We start from the raw sequence: 17002 nt of genomic DNA on the forward strand, positions 1-17002 counted from the left end.
CTCCATGGGGAACAAAATATGTTAATGATGATGTCATCGGTCACGTGGTTCGGCCGCCATCTTGGAAAAACCGAAAAACTCTGCACCTCCACATCTCCAAAAGTCCTGAATAGAAAAAATTGAGGTATGGCTCATTGTAAAGAACTCTCCATGGGGAATAAAATATGTTAATGATGACGTCATCGGTCACGTGGTTCGGCCGCCCTATTTGTCCTAAATGGCCGATAAAAAAGTACATTCCGGCAAGTCCTCGGTCTCTGACCGATTTTTCATTTGTCTGTTTGTTACTTGCCGGAAAATTTTCCGGCAAGTATGTTGATCTGTTCGTTACTTGCCGGAAAAAATTTCCGGCAAGTATGTTGATCTGTTCGTTTGTTTGTTACTTGCCGGAAAAATTTTCCGGCAAGTATGTTGATCTGTTCGTTTGTTTGTCTGTCTGTCTGTTTGTCTGTCTGTTTGTTACTTGCCGGAAAAATTTTCCGGCAAGTATGTTGATCTGTTCGTTTGTTTGTCTGTCTGTCTGTTTGTCTGTCTGTTTGTCTGTCTGTTTGTCTGTTTGCAGCACTGCGTCTACACCGTTGCACGGAGAATCGCCAAACTTTGCACACATAATGGTCTTGCCCTCTAATATACTGTGCCTCAATCATGACGTCATCAGTGACGTGGTTCGGCCGCCATCTTGGAAAAACCGAATAAATTTGCACCTCTATATCTCCGAAAGTACTGAACAGAAAAAATTGAGACATGGCTCATTGTAAAGAACTCTCCATGGGGAATAAAATATGTTAATGATGACGTCATATGTCACGTGGTCGGCCGCCATCTTGGAAAAACGGCAAAACTTTGCACCACTATATCTCCAAAAGTGCTGAACAGAAAAAATTGAGACATGGCTCATTGTAAAGAACTCTCCATGGGGAATAAAATATGTTAATGATGACGTCATCAGTCACGTGGTCGGCCGCCATCTTGGAAAAACGGCAAAACTTTGCACCACAAAATCTCCAAAAGTGCTGAACAGAAAAAATTGAGACATGGCTCATTGTAAAGAACTCTCCATGGGGAATAAAATATGTTAATGATGACGCCATCGGTCACGTGGTTCGGCCGCCATCTTGGAAAAATGGGAAAACTTTGCACCACTATATCTCCAAAAGTGCAGAATGGAAAAAATTGAGACATGGCTCATTGTAAAGAACTCTCCATGGGGAATAAAATATGTTAATGATGACGTCATCGGTGACGTGGTTCGGCCGCCATCTTGGAAAAACCGAAAAACTTTGCACCTCTATATCTCCGAAAGTACTGAACAGAAAAAATTGAGACATGGCTCATTGTAAAGAACTCTCCATGGGGAATAAAATATGTTAATGATGACGTCATCAGTCACGTGGTCGGCCGCCATCTTGGAAAAACGGCAAAACTTTGCACCACTATATCTCCAACAGTGCTGAACAGAAAAAATTGAGACATGGCTCATTGTAAAGAACTCTCCATGGGGAATAAAATATGTTAATGATGACGTCATCAGTCACGTGGTCGGCCGCCATCTTGGAAAAACGGCAAAACTTTGCACCACTATATCTCCAAAAGTGCTGAACAGAAAAAATTGAGACATGGCTCATTGTAAAGAACTCTCCATGGGGAATAAAATATGTTAATGATGACGTCATCAGTCACGTGGTCGGCCGCCATCTTGGAAAAACGGCAAAACTTTGCACCACTATATCTCCAAAAGTGCTGAACAGAAAAAATTGAGACATGGCTCATTGTAAAGAACTCTCCATGGGGAATAAAATATGTTAATGATGACGTCATCAGTCACGTGGTCGGCCGCCATCTTGGAAAAACGGCAAAACTTTGTACCACGAAAGCTCCAAAAGTGCTGAACAGAAAAAATTGAGACATGGCTCATTGTAAAGAACTCTCCATGGGGAATAAAATATGTTAATGATGATGTCATATGTCACGTGGTCGGCCGCCATCTTGGAAAAACCGAAAAACGTTGCACCTCCATATCTCCGAAAGTGCTCAATAGAAAAAATTGAGACATGGCTCATTGTAAACAACTCTCCACGGGGAATAAAATATGTTAATGATGACATCATCGGTCACGTGGTTCGGCCGCCATATTTGTCCTAAATGGCCAATAAAAAAGTACATTCCGGCAAGTCCTCGGTCTCTGACCGATTTTTCATTACTTGCCGGAAAATTTTTTCCGGCAAGTATGTTGATCTGTTCGTTTGTCTGTTTGTCTGTTTGTCTGTTTGTCTGTTTGTCTGTTTGTCTGTTTGCAGCACTACGTCTACACCGTTGCACGTAGAATCGCCAAACTTGGCACACATATTGGTCTTGCCCTCTAATATACTGTGCCCAAATGATGACGTCATCAGTCACGTGGTTCGGACGCCATCTTGGAAAAACCGAAAAATTTTGCACCTCGATATCTCAATGTGCTGAACAGAAAAAATTGAGCCATGGCTCATTGTAAAGAACTCTCCATTGGGAATAAAACATGTTAATGATGACGTCATAGGTCACGTGGTTCGGCCGCCATCTTGGAAAAACGGCAAAACTTTGCACCACTATATCTCCAAAAGTGCTGAACAGAAAAAATTGAGACATGGCTCATTGTAAAGAACTCTCCATGGGGAATAAAATATGTTAATGATGACGTCATAGGTCACGTGGTTCGGCCGCCATCTTGGAAAAACGGCAAAACTTTGCACCACTATATCTCCAAAAGTGCTGAACAGAAACAATTGAGACATGGCTCATTGTAAAGAACTCTCCATGGGGGAATAAAATATGTTAATGATGACGTCATATGTCACGTGGTTCGGCCGCCATCTTGGAAAAACCGGAAAACGTTACACCTCCATATCTCCGAAAGTCCTGAATAGAAAAACTTGGGACGTGGCTCAATGTAAAGAACTCTCCATGGGGAATAAAATATGTTAATGATGACGTCATCAGTCACGTGGTTCGGCCGCCATATTTGTCCTAAATGGCCAATAAAAAAGTACATTCCGGCAAGTCCTCGGTCTCTGACCGATTTTTCATCTGTTTGTCTGTCTGTTTGTCTGTCTGTCTGTTTGCAGCACTGCGTCTACACCGTTGCACGTAGAATCGCCAAACTTTGCACACATATTGGTCTTGCCCTGGAATAGACTGTGCCCAATTGATGACGTCATCGGTGACGTGGTTCGGCCGCCATCTTGGAAAAACCGAAAAACTTTGTACTTCTATATCTCCGAAAGTACTGAACAGAAAAAATTGAGACATGGCTCATTGTAAAGAACTCTAGATGGGGAATAAAATATGTTAATGATGACGTCATTGGTCACGTGGTTCGGCCGCCATCTTGGAAAAACCCGAAAACTTTCTATATGTAGAATCTTTCTATACGTAGAATAGCCAAACTTTGCACACTTATTTGTATTGCCCTCTAATATACTGTGCCCAAATGATGACGTCATCGGTCACGTGGTTCGGCCGCCATCTTGGAAAAAATTTGCACCTCCATATCTCCGAAAGTGCTGAATAGAGAAAATTGAGACATGGCTCATTGTAAAGAACTGTCCATGGGGAATAAAATATGTTAATGATGACGTCATCAGTCACGTGGTTCGGCGGCCATCTTGGAAAAACCGAAAAAAATTTGCACCTCTATATCTCCGAAAGTACTGAACAGAAAAAATTGAGACATGGCTCATTGTAAAGAACTCTCCATGGGGAATAAAATATGTTAATGATGACGTCATCAGTCACGTGGTCGGCCGCCATCTTTGAAAAACGGCAAAACTTTGCACCACGAAATCTCCAAAAGTGCTGAACAGAAAAAATTGAGACATGGCTCATTGTAAAGAACTCTCCATGGGGAATAAAATATGTTAATGATGATGTCATATGTCACGTGGTCGGCCGCCATCTTGGAAAAACGGCAAAATTTTGCACCACTATATCTCCAAAAGTGCTGAACAGAAAAAATTGAGACATGGCTCATTGTAAAGAACTCTCCATGGGGAATAAAATTTGTTAATGATGACGTCATATGTCACGTGGTTCGGCCGCCATCTTGGAAAAACCGAAAAACTTAGCACCTCTATGTGTCCAAAAGTGCTGAATAGAAAAAATTGAGACATGCCTCATTGTAAAGAACTCTCCATGGGGAATAAAATATGTTAATGATGACGTCATCGGTCACGTGGTTCGGCCGCCATATTTGTCCTAAATGGCGGATAAAAAAGTACATTCCGGCAAGTCCTCGGTCTCTGACCGATTTTTCATCTGTCTGTTTGTCTGTTTGTTACTTGCCGGAAAAGATTCCGGCAAGTATGTTGATCCGTTCGTTTGTTTGTTTCTTGCCGGAAAAATTTTCCGGCAAGTATGTTGATCTGTTCGTTTGTTTGTCTGTTTGTTACTTGCCGGAAAAATTTTCTGGCAAGTATGTTGATCTGTTCGTTTGTTACTTGCCGGAAAAATTTTCCGGCAAGTATGTTGATCTGTTCGTTTGTTTGTCTGTCTGTCTGTCTGTCTGTCTGTTTGTCTGTCTGTTTGCAGCACTGCGTCTACACCGTTGCACGTAGAATCGCCAAACTTTGCACACGTATTGGTCTTGCCCTGGAATAGACTGTGCCCAATTGATGACGTCATCGGTGACGTGGTTCGGCCGCCATCTTGGAAAAACCGAAAAATTTTGCACCTCTATATCTCCGAAAGTACTGAACAGAAAAAATTGAGACATGGCTCATTGTAAAGAACTCTCCATGGGGAATAAAATATGTAAATGATGACGTCATCAGTCACGTGGTTCGGTCGCCATCTTGGAAAAACGGCAAAACGTTGCGCCACTATATCTCCAAACGTGCTGAACAGAAAAAATTGAGACATGGCTCATTGTAAAGAACTCTCCATGGGGAATAAAATATGTTAATGATGACGTCATATGTCACGTGGTCGGCCGCCATCTTGGAAAAACGGCAAAACTTTGCACCACTATATCTCCAAAAGTGCTGAACAGAAAAAATTGAGACATGGCTCATTGTAAAGAACTCTCCATGGGGAATAAAATATGTTAATGATGACGTCATCAGTCACGTGGTCGGTCGCCATCTTGGAAAAACGACAAAACTTTGCACCACGAAATCTCCAAAAGTCCTGAACAGAAAAAATTGAGACATGGCTCATTGTAAAGAACTCTCCATGGGGAATAAAATATGTTAACGATGATGTCATATGTCACGTGGTCGGCCGCCATCTTGGAAAAACGGCAAAACTTTGCACCACTATATCTCCAAAAGTGCTGAACAGAAAAAATTGAGACATGGCTCATTGTAAAGAACTCTCCATGGGGAATAAAATATGTTAATGATGACGTCATCAGTCACGTGGTTCGGCCGCCATCTTGGAAAAACCGAAAAACTCTGCACCTCCACATCTCCAAACGTCCTGAATAGAAAAAATTGAGACATGACTCATTGTAAAGAACTCTCCATGGGGAATAAAATATGTTAATGATGATGTCATAGGTTCCTCCATTATGACGTCATAATTCGCCAAGTACAAAACTTCATCCGATCAAGATGAAATTTCTTGAGCATCATCAAGGAATAAATTAGTTTAGAAAACAAGTAATGATGACTTCATCGGTCACGTGGTTTGGCCGCCATATTTGTCCTAAATGGCCGATAAAAAAGTACATTCCGGCAAGTCCTCGGTCTCTGACCGATTTTTCATCTGTCTGTTTGTCTGTTTGCAGCACTGCGTCTACACCGTTGCACGGAGAATCGCCAAACTTTGCACACATAATGGTCTTGCCCTCTAATATACTGTGCCTCAATGATGACGTCATCAGTGACGTGGTTCGGCCGCCATCTTGGAAAAACCGAATAAATTTGCACCTCTATATCTCCGAAAGTACTGAACAGAAAAAATTGAGACATGGCTCATTGTAAAGAACTCTCCATGGGGAATAAAATATGTTAATGATGACGTCATATGTCACGTGGTCGGCCGCCATCTTGGAAAAACGGCAAAAATTTGCACCACTATATCTCCAAAAGTGCTGAACAGAAAAAATTGAGACATGGCTCATTGTAAAGAACTCTCCATGGGGAATAAAATATGTAAATGATGACGTCATCAGTCACGTGGTTCGGTCGCCATCTTGGAAAAACGGCAAATCGTTGCGCCACTATATCTCCAAAAGTGCTGAACAGAAAAAATTGAGACATGGCTCATTGGAAAGAACTCTCCATGGGGAATAAAATATGTTAATGATGACGTCATATGTCACGTGGTCGGCCGCCATCTTGGAAAAACGGCAAAACTTTGCACCACTATATCTCCAAAAGTGCTGAACAGAATAATTGAGACATGGCTCATTGTAAAGAACTCTCCATGGGGAATAAAATATGTTAATGATGACGTCATCAGTCACGTGGTCGGCCGCCATCTTGGAAAAACGGCAAAACTTTGCACCACAAAATCTCCAAAAGTGCTGAACAGAAAAAATTGAGACATGGCTCATTGTAAAGAACTCTCCATGGGGAATAAAATATGTTAATGATGACGCCATCGGTCACGTGGTTCGGCCGCCATCTTGGAAAAATGGGAAAACTTTGCACCACTATATCTCCAAAAGTGCAGAATGGAAAAAATTGAGACATGGCTCATTGTAAAGAACTCTCAATGGGGAATAAAATATGTTAATGATGACGTCATATGTCACGTGGTTCGGCCGCCATCTTGGAAAAACCGAAAAATTGTGCACCTCCATATCTCTGAAAGTGCTGAATAGAAAAAATTGAGACATGGCTCATTGTAAAGAACTCTCCATGGGGAATAAAATATGTTAATGATGACATCATAGGTCACGTGGTTCGGCTGCCATCTTGGAAAAACCGAAAAACGTAGCACCTCCATATCTCCAAAAGTGCTGAATAGAAAAAGTTGAGACATGGCTCTTTGTGAAGAACTCTCCATGGGGAATAATATATGTTAATGATGACGTCATCTATCACGTGGTTCGGACGCCATATTTGTCTTAAATGGCCGATAAAAGAGTACATTCCGGCAAGTCCTCGGTCTCTGACCGATTTTTCATTACTTGCCGGAAAAATTTTCCGGCAAGTATGTTGATCTGTTCGTTTGTTACTTGCCGGAAAAATTTTCCGGCAAGTATGTTGATCTGTTCGTTTGTTTGTCTGTCTGTCTGTTTGTCTGTCTGTTTGTCTGTCTGTTTGTCTGTTTGCAGCACTGCGTCTACACCGTTGCACGGAGAATCGCCAAACTTTGCACACATAATGGTCTTGCCCTCTAATATACTGTGCCTCAATGATGACGTCATCAGTGACGTGGTTCGGCCGCCATCTTGGATAAACCGAATAAATTTGCACCTCTATATCTCCGAAAGTACTGAACAGAAAAAATTGAGACATGGCTCATTGTAAAGAACTCTCCATGGGGAATAAAATATGTTAATGATGACGTCATCAGTCACGTGGTCGGCCGCCATCTTGGAAAAACCGAAAAACTTAGCACCTCCATATCTCCGAAAGTGCTGAATAGAAAAAATTGAGACATGGCTCATTGTAAAGAACTCTCCATGGGGAACAAAATATGTTAATGATGATGTCATCGGTCACGTGGTTCGGCCGCCATCTTGGAAAAACCGAAAAACTCTGCACCTCCACATCTCCAAAAGTCCTGAATAGAAAAAATTGAGGTATGGCTCATTGTAAAGAACTCTCCATGGGGAATAAAATATGTTAATGATGACGTCATCGGTCACGTGGTTCGGCCGCCCTATTTGTCCTAAATGGCCGATAAAAAAGTACATTCCGGCAAGTCCTCGGTCTCTGACCGATTTTTCATTACTTGCCGGAAAAATTTTCCGGCAAGTATGTTGATCTGTTCGTTTGTTTGTCTGTCTGTCTGTTTGTCTGTCTGTTTGTCTGTCTGTTTGTCTGTTTGCAGCACTGCGTCTACACCGTTGCACGGAGAATCGCCAAACTTTGCACACATAATGGTCTTGCCCTCTAATATACTGTGCCTCAATGATGACGTCATCAGTGACGTGGTTCGGCCGCCATCTTGGATAAACCGAATAAATTTGCACCTCTATATCTCCGAAAGTACTGAACAGAAAAAATTGAGACATGGCTCATTGTAAAGAACTCTCCATGGGGAATAAAATATGTTAATGATGACGTCATATGTCACGTGGTCGGCCGCCATCTTGGAAAAACGGCAAAAATTTGCACCACTATATCTCCAAAAGTGCTGAACAGAAAAAATTGAGACATGGCTCATTGTAAAGAACTCTCCATGGGGAATAAAATATGTAAATGATGACGTCATCAGTCACGTGGTTCGGTCGCCATCTTGGAAAAACGGCAAATCGTTGCGCCACTATATCTCCAAAAGTGCTGAACAGAAAAAATTGAGACATGGCTCATTGGAAAGAACTCTCCATGGGGAATAAAATATGTTAATGATGACGTCATATGTCACGTGGTCGGCCGCCATCTTGGAAAAACGGCAAAACTTTGCACCACTATATCTCCAAAAGTGCTGAACAGAATAATTGAGACATGGCTCATTGTAAAGAACTCTCCATGGGGAATAAAATATGTTAATGATGACGTCATCAGTCACGTGGTCGGCCGCCATCTTGGAAAAACGGCAAAACTTTGCACCACAAAATCTCCAAAAGTGCTGAACAGAAAAAATTGAGACATGGCTCATTGTAAAGAACTCTCCATGGGGAATAAAATATGTTAATGATGACGCCATCGGTCACGTGGTTCGGCCGCCATCTTGGAAAAATGGGAAAACTTTGCACCTCAACATCTCCGAAAGTGCTGAAATGAAAAAATTGAGACATGGCTCATTGTAAAGAACTCTCCATGGGGAATAAAATATGTTAATGATGACGTCATATGTCACGTGGTCGGCCGCCATCTTGGAAAAACGGCAAAACTTTGTTCCACTGTATCTCCAAAAGTGCTGAACAGATAAAATTGAGACATGGCTCATTGTAAAGAACTCTCCATGGGGAATAAAACATGTTAATGATGACGTCATCGGTCAAGTGCTTCTGCCGCCAGCTTGGAAAATCCGAAAAACTCTGCACCTCCACATCTCCAAAAGTCCTGAACAGAAAAAATTGAGGTATGGCTCATTGTAAAGAACTCTCCATGGGGAATAAAATATGTTAATGATGACGTCATCGGTCACGTGGTTCGGCCGCCATATTTATCCTAAATGGCCGATAAAAAAGTACATTCCGGCAAGTCCTCGGTCTCTGACCGATTTTTCATTTGTCTGTCTGTCTGTTTGTCTGTCTGTTTGTCTGTCTGTTTGTCTGTCTGTTTGTCTGTTTGCAGCACTGCGTCTACACCGTTGCACGGAGAATCGCCAAACTTTGCACACATAATGGTCTTGCCCTCTAATATACTGTGCCTCAATGATGACGTCATCAGTGACGTGGTTCGGCCGCCATCTTGGAAAAACCGAATAAATTTGCACCTCTATATCTCCGAAAGTACTGAACAGAAAAAATTGAGACATGGCTCATTGTAAAGAACTCTCCATGGGGAATAAAATATGTTAATGATGACGTCATATGTCACGTGGTCGGCCGCCATCTTGGAAAAACGGCAAAAATTTGCACCACTATATCTCCAAAAGTGCTGAACAGAAAAAATTGAGACATGGCTCATTGTAAAGAACTCTCCATGGGGAATAAAATATGTAAATGATGACGTCATCAGTCACGTGGTTCGGTCGCCATCTTGGAAAAACGGCAAATCGTTGCGCCACTATATCTCCAAAAGTGCTGAACAGAAAAAATTGAGACATGGCTCATTGGAAAGAACTCTCCATGGGGAATAAAATATGTTAATGATGACGTCATATGTCACGTGGTCGGCCGCCATCTTGGAAAAACGGCAAAACTTTGCACCACTATATCTCCAAAAGTGCTGAACAGAATAATTGAGACATGGCTCATTGTAAAGAACTCTCCATGGGGAATAAAATATGTTAATGATGACGTCATCAGTCACGTGGTCGGCCGCCATCTTGGAAAAACGGCAAAACTTTGCACCACAAAATCTCCAAAAGTGCTGAACAGAAAAAATTGAGACATGGCTCATTGTAAAGAACTCTCCATGGGGAATAAAATATGTTAATGATGACGCCATCGGTCACGTGGTTCGGCCGCCATCTTGGAAAAATGGGAAAACTTTGCACCACTATATCTCCAAAAGTGCAGAATGGAAAAAATTGAGACATGGCTCATTGTAAAGAACTCTCAATGGGGAATAAAATATGTTAATGATGACGTCATATGTCACGTGGTTCGGCCGCCATCTTGGAAAAACCGAAAAATTGTGCACCTCCATATCTCTGAAAGTGCTGAATAGAAAAAATTGAGACATGGCTCATTGTAAAGAACTCTCCATGGGGAATAAAATATGTTAATGATGACATCATAGGTCACGTGGTTCGGCTGCCATCTTGGAAAAACCGAAAAACGTAGCACCTCCATATCTCCAAAAGTGCTGAATAGAAAAAGTTGAGACATGGCTCTTTGTGAAGAACTCTCCATGGGGAATAATATATGTTAATGATGACGTCATCTATCACGTGGTTCGGACGCCATATTTGTCTTAAATGGCCGATAAAAGAGTACATTCCGGCAAGTCCTCGGTCTCTGACCGATTTTTCATCTGTTTGTCTGTCTGTCTGTTTGTCTGTCTGTTTGCAGCACTGCGTCTACACCGTTGCACGTAGAATCGCCAAACTTTGCAAACATATTGGTCTTGCCCTGGAATAGACTGTGCCCAATTGATGACGTCATCGGTGACGTGGTTCGGCCGCCATCTTGGAAAAACCGAAAAACTTTGCACTTCTATATCTCCGAAAGTACTGAACAGAAAAAATTGAGACATGGCTCATTGTAAAGAACTCTAGATGGGGAATAAAATATGTTAATGATGACGTCATTGGTCACGTGGTTCGGCCGCCATCTTGGAAAAACCGCAAAACTTTCTATATGTAGAATCTTTCTATACGTAGAATAGCCAAACTTTGCACACTTATTTGGCTTGCCCTCTAATATACTGTGCCCAAATGATGACGTCATCGGTCACGTGGTTCGGCCGCCATCTTTGAAAAAATTTGCACCTCTATATCTCCGAAAGTACTGAACAGAAAAAATTGAGACATGGCTCATTGTAAAGAACTCTCCATGGGGAATAAAATATGTAAATGATGACGTCATATGTCACGTGGTCGGCCGCCATCTTGGAAAAACGGCAAAACTTTGCACCACTATATCTCCAAAAGTGCTGAACAGAAATAATTGAGACATGGCTCATTGTAAAGAACTCTCCATGGGGAATAAAATATGTTAATGATGACGTCATCAGTCACGTGGTCGGCCGCCATCTTGGAAAAACGGCAAAACTTTGCACCACAAAATCTCCAAAAGTGCTGAACAGAAATAATTGAGACATGGCTCATTGTAAAGAACTCTCCATGGGGAATAAAATATGTTAATGATCACGCCATCGGTCACGTGGTTCGGCCGCCATCTTGGAAAAATGGGAAAACTTTGCACCACTATATCTCCAAAAGTGCAGAATGGAAAAAATTGAGACATGGCTCATTGCAAAGAACTCTCAATGGGGAATAAAATATGTTAATGATGACGTCATATGTCACGTGGTTCGGCCGCCATCTTGGAAAAACCGAAAAATTGTGCACCTCCATATCTCTGAAAGTGCTGAATAGAAAAAATTGAGACATGGCTCATTGTAAAGAACTCTCCATGGGGAATAAAATATGTTAATAATGACATCATAGGTCACGTGGTTCGGCTGCCATCTTGGAAAAACCGAAAAACGTAGCACCTCCATATCTCCAAAAGTGCTGAATAGAAAAAGTTGAGACATGGCTCTTTGTGAAGAACTCTCCATGGGGAATAATATATGTTAATGATGACGTCATCTATCACGTGGTTCGGACGCCATATTTGTCTTAAATGGCCGATAAAAGAGTACATTCCGGCAAGTCCTCGGTCTCTGACCGATTTTTCATTACTTGCCGGAAAAAATTTCCGGCAAGTATGTTGATCTGTTCGTTTGTTACTTGCCGGAAAAATTTTCCGGCAAGTATGTTGATCTGTTCGTTTGTTTGTCTGTCTGTCTGTTTGTCTGTCTGTTTGTCTGTCTGTTTGTCTGTTTGCAGCACTGCGTCTACACCGTTGCACGGAGAATCGCCAAACTTTGCACACATAATGGTCTTGCCCTCTAATATACTGTGCCTCAATGATGACGTCATCAGTGACGTGGTTCGGCCGCCATCTTGGAAAAACCGAATAAATTTGCACCTCTATATCTCCGAAAGTACTGAACAGAAAAAATTGAGACATGGCTCATTGTAAAGAACTCTCCATGGGGAATAAAATATGTTAATGATGACGTCATATGTCACGTGGTCGGCCGCCATCTTGGAAAAACGGCAAAAATTTGCACCACTATATCTCCAAAAGTGCTGAACAGAAAAAATTGAGACATGGCTCATTGTAAAGAACTCTCCATGGGGAATAAAATATGTAAATGATGACGTCATCAGTCACGTGGTTCGGTCGCCATCTTGGAAAAACGGCAAATCGTTGCGCCACTATATCTCCAAAAGTGCTGAACAGAAAAAATTGAGACATGGCTCATTGGAAAGAACTCTCCATGGGGAATAAAATATGTTAATGATGACGTCATATGTCACGTGGTCGGCCGCCATCTTGGAAAAACGGCAAAACTTTGCACCACTATATCTCCAAAAGTGCTGAACAGAATAATTGAGACATGGCTCATTGTAAAGAACTCTCCATGGGGAATAAAATATGTTAATGATGACGTCATCAGTCACGTGGTCGGCCGCCATCTTGGAAAAACGGCAAAACTTTGCACCACAAAATCTCCAAAAGTGCTGAACAGAAAAAATTGAGACATGGCTCATTGTAAAGAACTCTCCATGGGGAATAAAATATGTTAATGATGACGTCATCGGTCACGTGGTTCGGCCGCCATATTTGTCCTAAATGGCCGAGAAAAAAGTACATTCCGGCAAGTCCTCGGTCTCTGACCGATTTTTCATTTGTCTGTCTGTCTGTTTGTCTGTCTGTTTGTCTGTCTGTTTGTCTGTTTGCAGCACTGCGTCTACACCGTTGCACGGAGAATCGCCAAACTTTGCACACATAATGGTCTTGCCCTCTAATATACTGTGCCTCAATCATGACGTCATCAGTGACGTGGTTCGGCCGCCATCTTGGAAAAACCGAATAAATTTGCACCTCTATATCTCCGAAAGTACTGAACAGAAAAAATTGAGACATGGCTCATTGTAAAGAACTCTCCATGGGGAATAAAATATGTTAATGATGACGTCATATGTCACGTGGTCGGCCGCCATCTTGGAAAAACGGCAAAACTTTGCACCACTATATCTCCAAAAGTGCTGAACAGAAAAAATTGAGACATGGCTCATTGTAAAGAACTCTCCATGGGGAATAAAATATGTTAATGATGACGTCATCAGTCACGTGGTCGGCCGCCATCTTGGAAAAACGGCAAAACTTTGCACCACAAAATCTCCAAAAGTGCTGAACAGAAAAAATTGAGACATGGCTCATTGTAAAGAACTCTCCATGGGGAATAAAATATGTTAATGATGACGCCATCGGTCACGTGGTTCGGCCGCCATCTTGGAAAAATGGGAAAACTTTGCACCACTATATCTCCAAAAGTGCAGAATGGAAAAAATTGAGACATGGCTCATTGTAAAGAACTCTCCATGGGGAATAAAATATGTTAATGATGACGTCATCGGTGACGTGGTTCGGCCGCCATCTTGGAAAAACCGAAAAACTTTGCACCTCTATATCTCCGAAAGTACTGAACAGAAAAAATTGAGACATGGCTCATTGTAAAGAACTCTCCATGGGGAATAAAATATGTTAATGATGACGTCATCAGTCACGTGGTCGGCCGCCATCTTGGAAAAACGGCAAAACTTTGCACCACTATATCTCCAAAAGTGCTGAACAGAAAAAATTGAGACATGGCTCATTGTAAAGAACTCTCCATGGGGAATAAAATATGTTAATGATGACGTCATCAGTCACGTGGTCGGCCGCCATCTTGGAAAAACGGCAAAACTTTGCACCACTATATCTCCAAAAGTGCTGAACAGAAAAAATTGAGACATGGCTCATTGTAAAGAACTCTCCATGGGGAATAAAATATGTTAATGATGACGTCATCAGTCACGTGGTCGGCCGCCATCTTGGAAAAACGGCAAAACTTTGCACCACTATATCTCCAAAAGTGCTGAACAGAAAAAATTGAGACATGGCTCATTGTAAAGAACTCTCCATGGGGAATAAAATATGTTAATGATGACGTCATCAGTCACGTGGTCGGCCGCCATCTTGGAAAAACGGCAAAACTTTGTACCACGAAAGCTCCAAAAGTGCTGAACAGAAAAAATTGAGACATGGCTCATTGTAAAGAACTCTCCATGGGGAATAAAATATGTTAATGATGATGTCATATGTCACGTGGTCGGCCGCCATCTTGGAAAAACCGAAAAACGTTGCACCTCCATATCTCCGAAAGTGCTCAATAGAAAAAATTGAGACATGGCTCATTGTAAACAACTCTCCACGGGGAATAAAATATGTTAATGATGACATCATCGGTCACGTGGTTCGGCCGCCATATTTGTCCTAAATGGCCAATAAAAAAGTACATTCCGGCAAGTCCTCGGTCTCTGACCGATTTTTCATTACTTGCCGGAAAATTTTTTCCGGCAAGTATGTTGATCTGTTCGTTTGTCTGTTTGTCTGTTTGTCTGTTTGTCTGTTTGTCTGTTTGTCTGTTTGCAGCACTACGTCTACACCGTTGCACGTAGAATCGCCAAACTTGGCACACATATTGGTCTTGCCCTCTAATATACTGTGCCCAAATGATGACGTCATCAGTCACGTGGTTCGGACGCCATCTTGGAAAAACCGAAAAATTTTGCACCTCGATATCTCAATGTGCTGAACAGAAAAAATTGAGCCATGGCTCATTGTAAAGAACTCTCCATTGGGAATAAAACATGTTAATGATGACGTCATAGGTCACGTGGTTCGGCCGCCATCTTGGAAAAACGGCAAAACTTTGCACCACTATATCTCCAAAAGTGCTGAACAGAAAAAATTGAGACATGGCTCATTGTAAAGAACTCTCCATGGGGAATAAAATATGTTAATGATGACGTCATAGGTCACGTGGTTCGGCCGCCATCTTGGAAAAACGGCAAAACTTTGCACCACTATATCTCCAAAAGTGCTGAACAGAAACAATTGAGACATGGCTCATTGTAAAGAACTCTCCATGGGGGAATAAAATATGTTAATGATGACGTCATATGTCACGTGGTTCGGCCGCCATCTTGGAAAAACCGGAAAACGTTACACCTCCATATCTCCGAAAGTCCTGAATAGAAAAACTTGGGACGTGGCTCAATGTAAAGAACTCTCCATGGGGAATAAAATATGTTAATGATGACGTCATCAGTCACGTGGTTCGGCCGCCATATTTGTCCTAAATGGCCAATAAAAAAGTACATTCCGGCAAGTCCTCGGTCTCTGACCGATTTTTCATTTGTCTGTTTGTCTGTTTGTCTGTTTGTCTGTTTGTCTGTTTGCAGCACTGCGTCTACACCGTTGCACGGAGAATCGCCAAACTTTGCACACATAATGGTCTTGCCCTCTAATATACTGTGCCCCAATGATGACGTCATCGGTGACGTGGTTCGGCCGCCATCTTGGAAAAACCGAATAAATTTGCACCTCTATATCTCCGAAAGTACTGAACAGAAAAAATTGAGACATGGCTCATTGTAAAGAACTCTCCATGGGGAATAAAATATGTAAATGATGACGTCATCAGTCACGTGGTTCGGTCGCCATCTTGGAAAAACGGCAAATCGTTGCGCCACTATATCTCCAAAAGTGCTGAACAGAAATAATTGAGACATGGCTCATTGTAAAGAACTCTCCATGGGGAATAAAATATGTTAATGATGACGTCATCAGTCACGTGGTCGGCCGCCATCTTGGAAAAACGGCAAAACTTTGCACCACTATATCTCCAAAAGTGCTGAACAGAAATAATTGAGACATGGCTCATTGTAAAGAACTCTCAATGGGGAATAAAATATGTTAATGATGACGTCATATGTCACGTGGTTCGGCCGCCATCTTGGAAAAACCGAAAAATTGTGCACCTCCATATCTCTGAAAGTGCTGAATAGAAAAAATTGAGACATGGCTCATTGTAAAGAACTCTCCATGGGGAATAAAATATGTTAATGATGACATCATAGGTCACGTGGTTCGGCTGCCATCTTGGAAAAACAGAAAAACGTAGCACCTCCATATCTCCAAAAGTGCTGAATAGAAAAAGTTGAGACATGGCTCTTTGTGAAGAACTCTCCATGGGGAATAATATATGTTAATGATGACGTCATCTATCACGTGGTTCGGACGCCATATTTGTCTTAAATGGCCGATAAAAGAGTACATTCCGGCAAGTCCTCGGTCTCTGACCGATTTTTCATCTGTCTGTTTGTTACTTGCCGGAAAAATTTTCCGGCAAGTATGTTGATCTGTTCGTTTGTTTGTCTGTCTGTCTGTTTGTCTGTCTGTTTGTCTGTCTGTTTGTCTGTTTGCAGCACTGCGTCTACACCGTTGCACGGAGAATCGCCAAACTTTGCACACATAATGGTCTTGCCCTCTAATATACTGTGCCTCAATGATGACGTCATCAGTGACGTGGTTCGGCCGCCATCTTGGATAAACCGAATAAATTTGCACCTCTATATCTCCGAAAGTACTGAACAGAAAAAATTGAGACATGGCTCATTGTAAAGAACTCTC

The sequence above is a fragment of the Myxine glutinosa genome, chromosome 12 (assembly GCF_964187855.1).
Source record: "Myxine glutinosa chromosome 12, kmMyxGlut1.1, whole genome shotgun sequence".
Lineage (NCBI taxonomy): Eukaryota > Metazoa > Chordata > Myxini > Myxiniformes > Myxinidae > Myxine > Myxine glutinosa.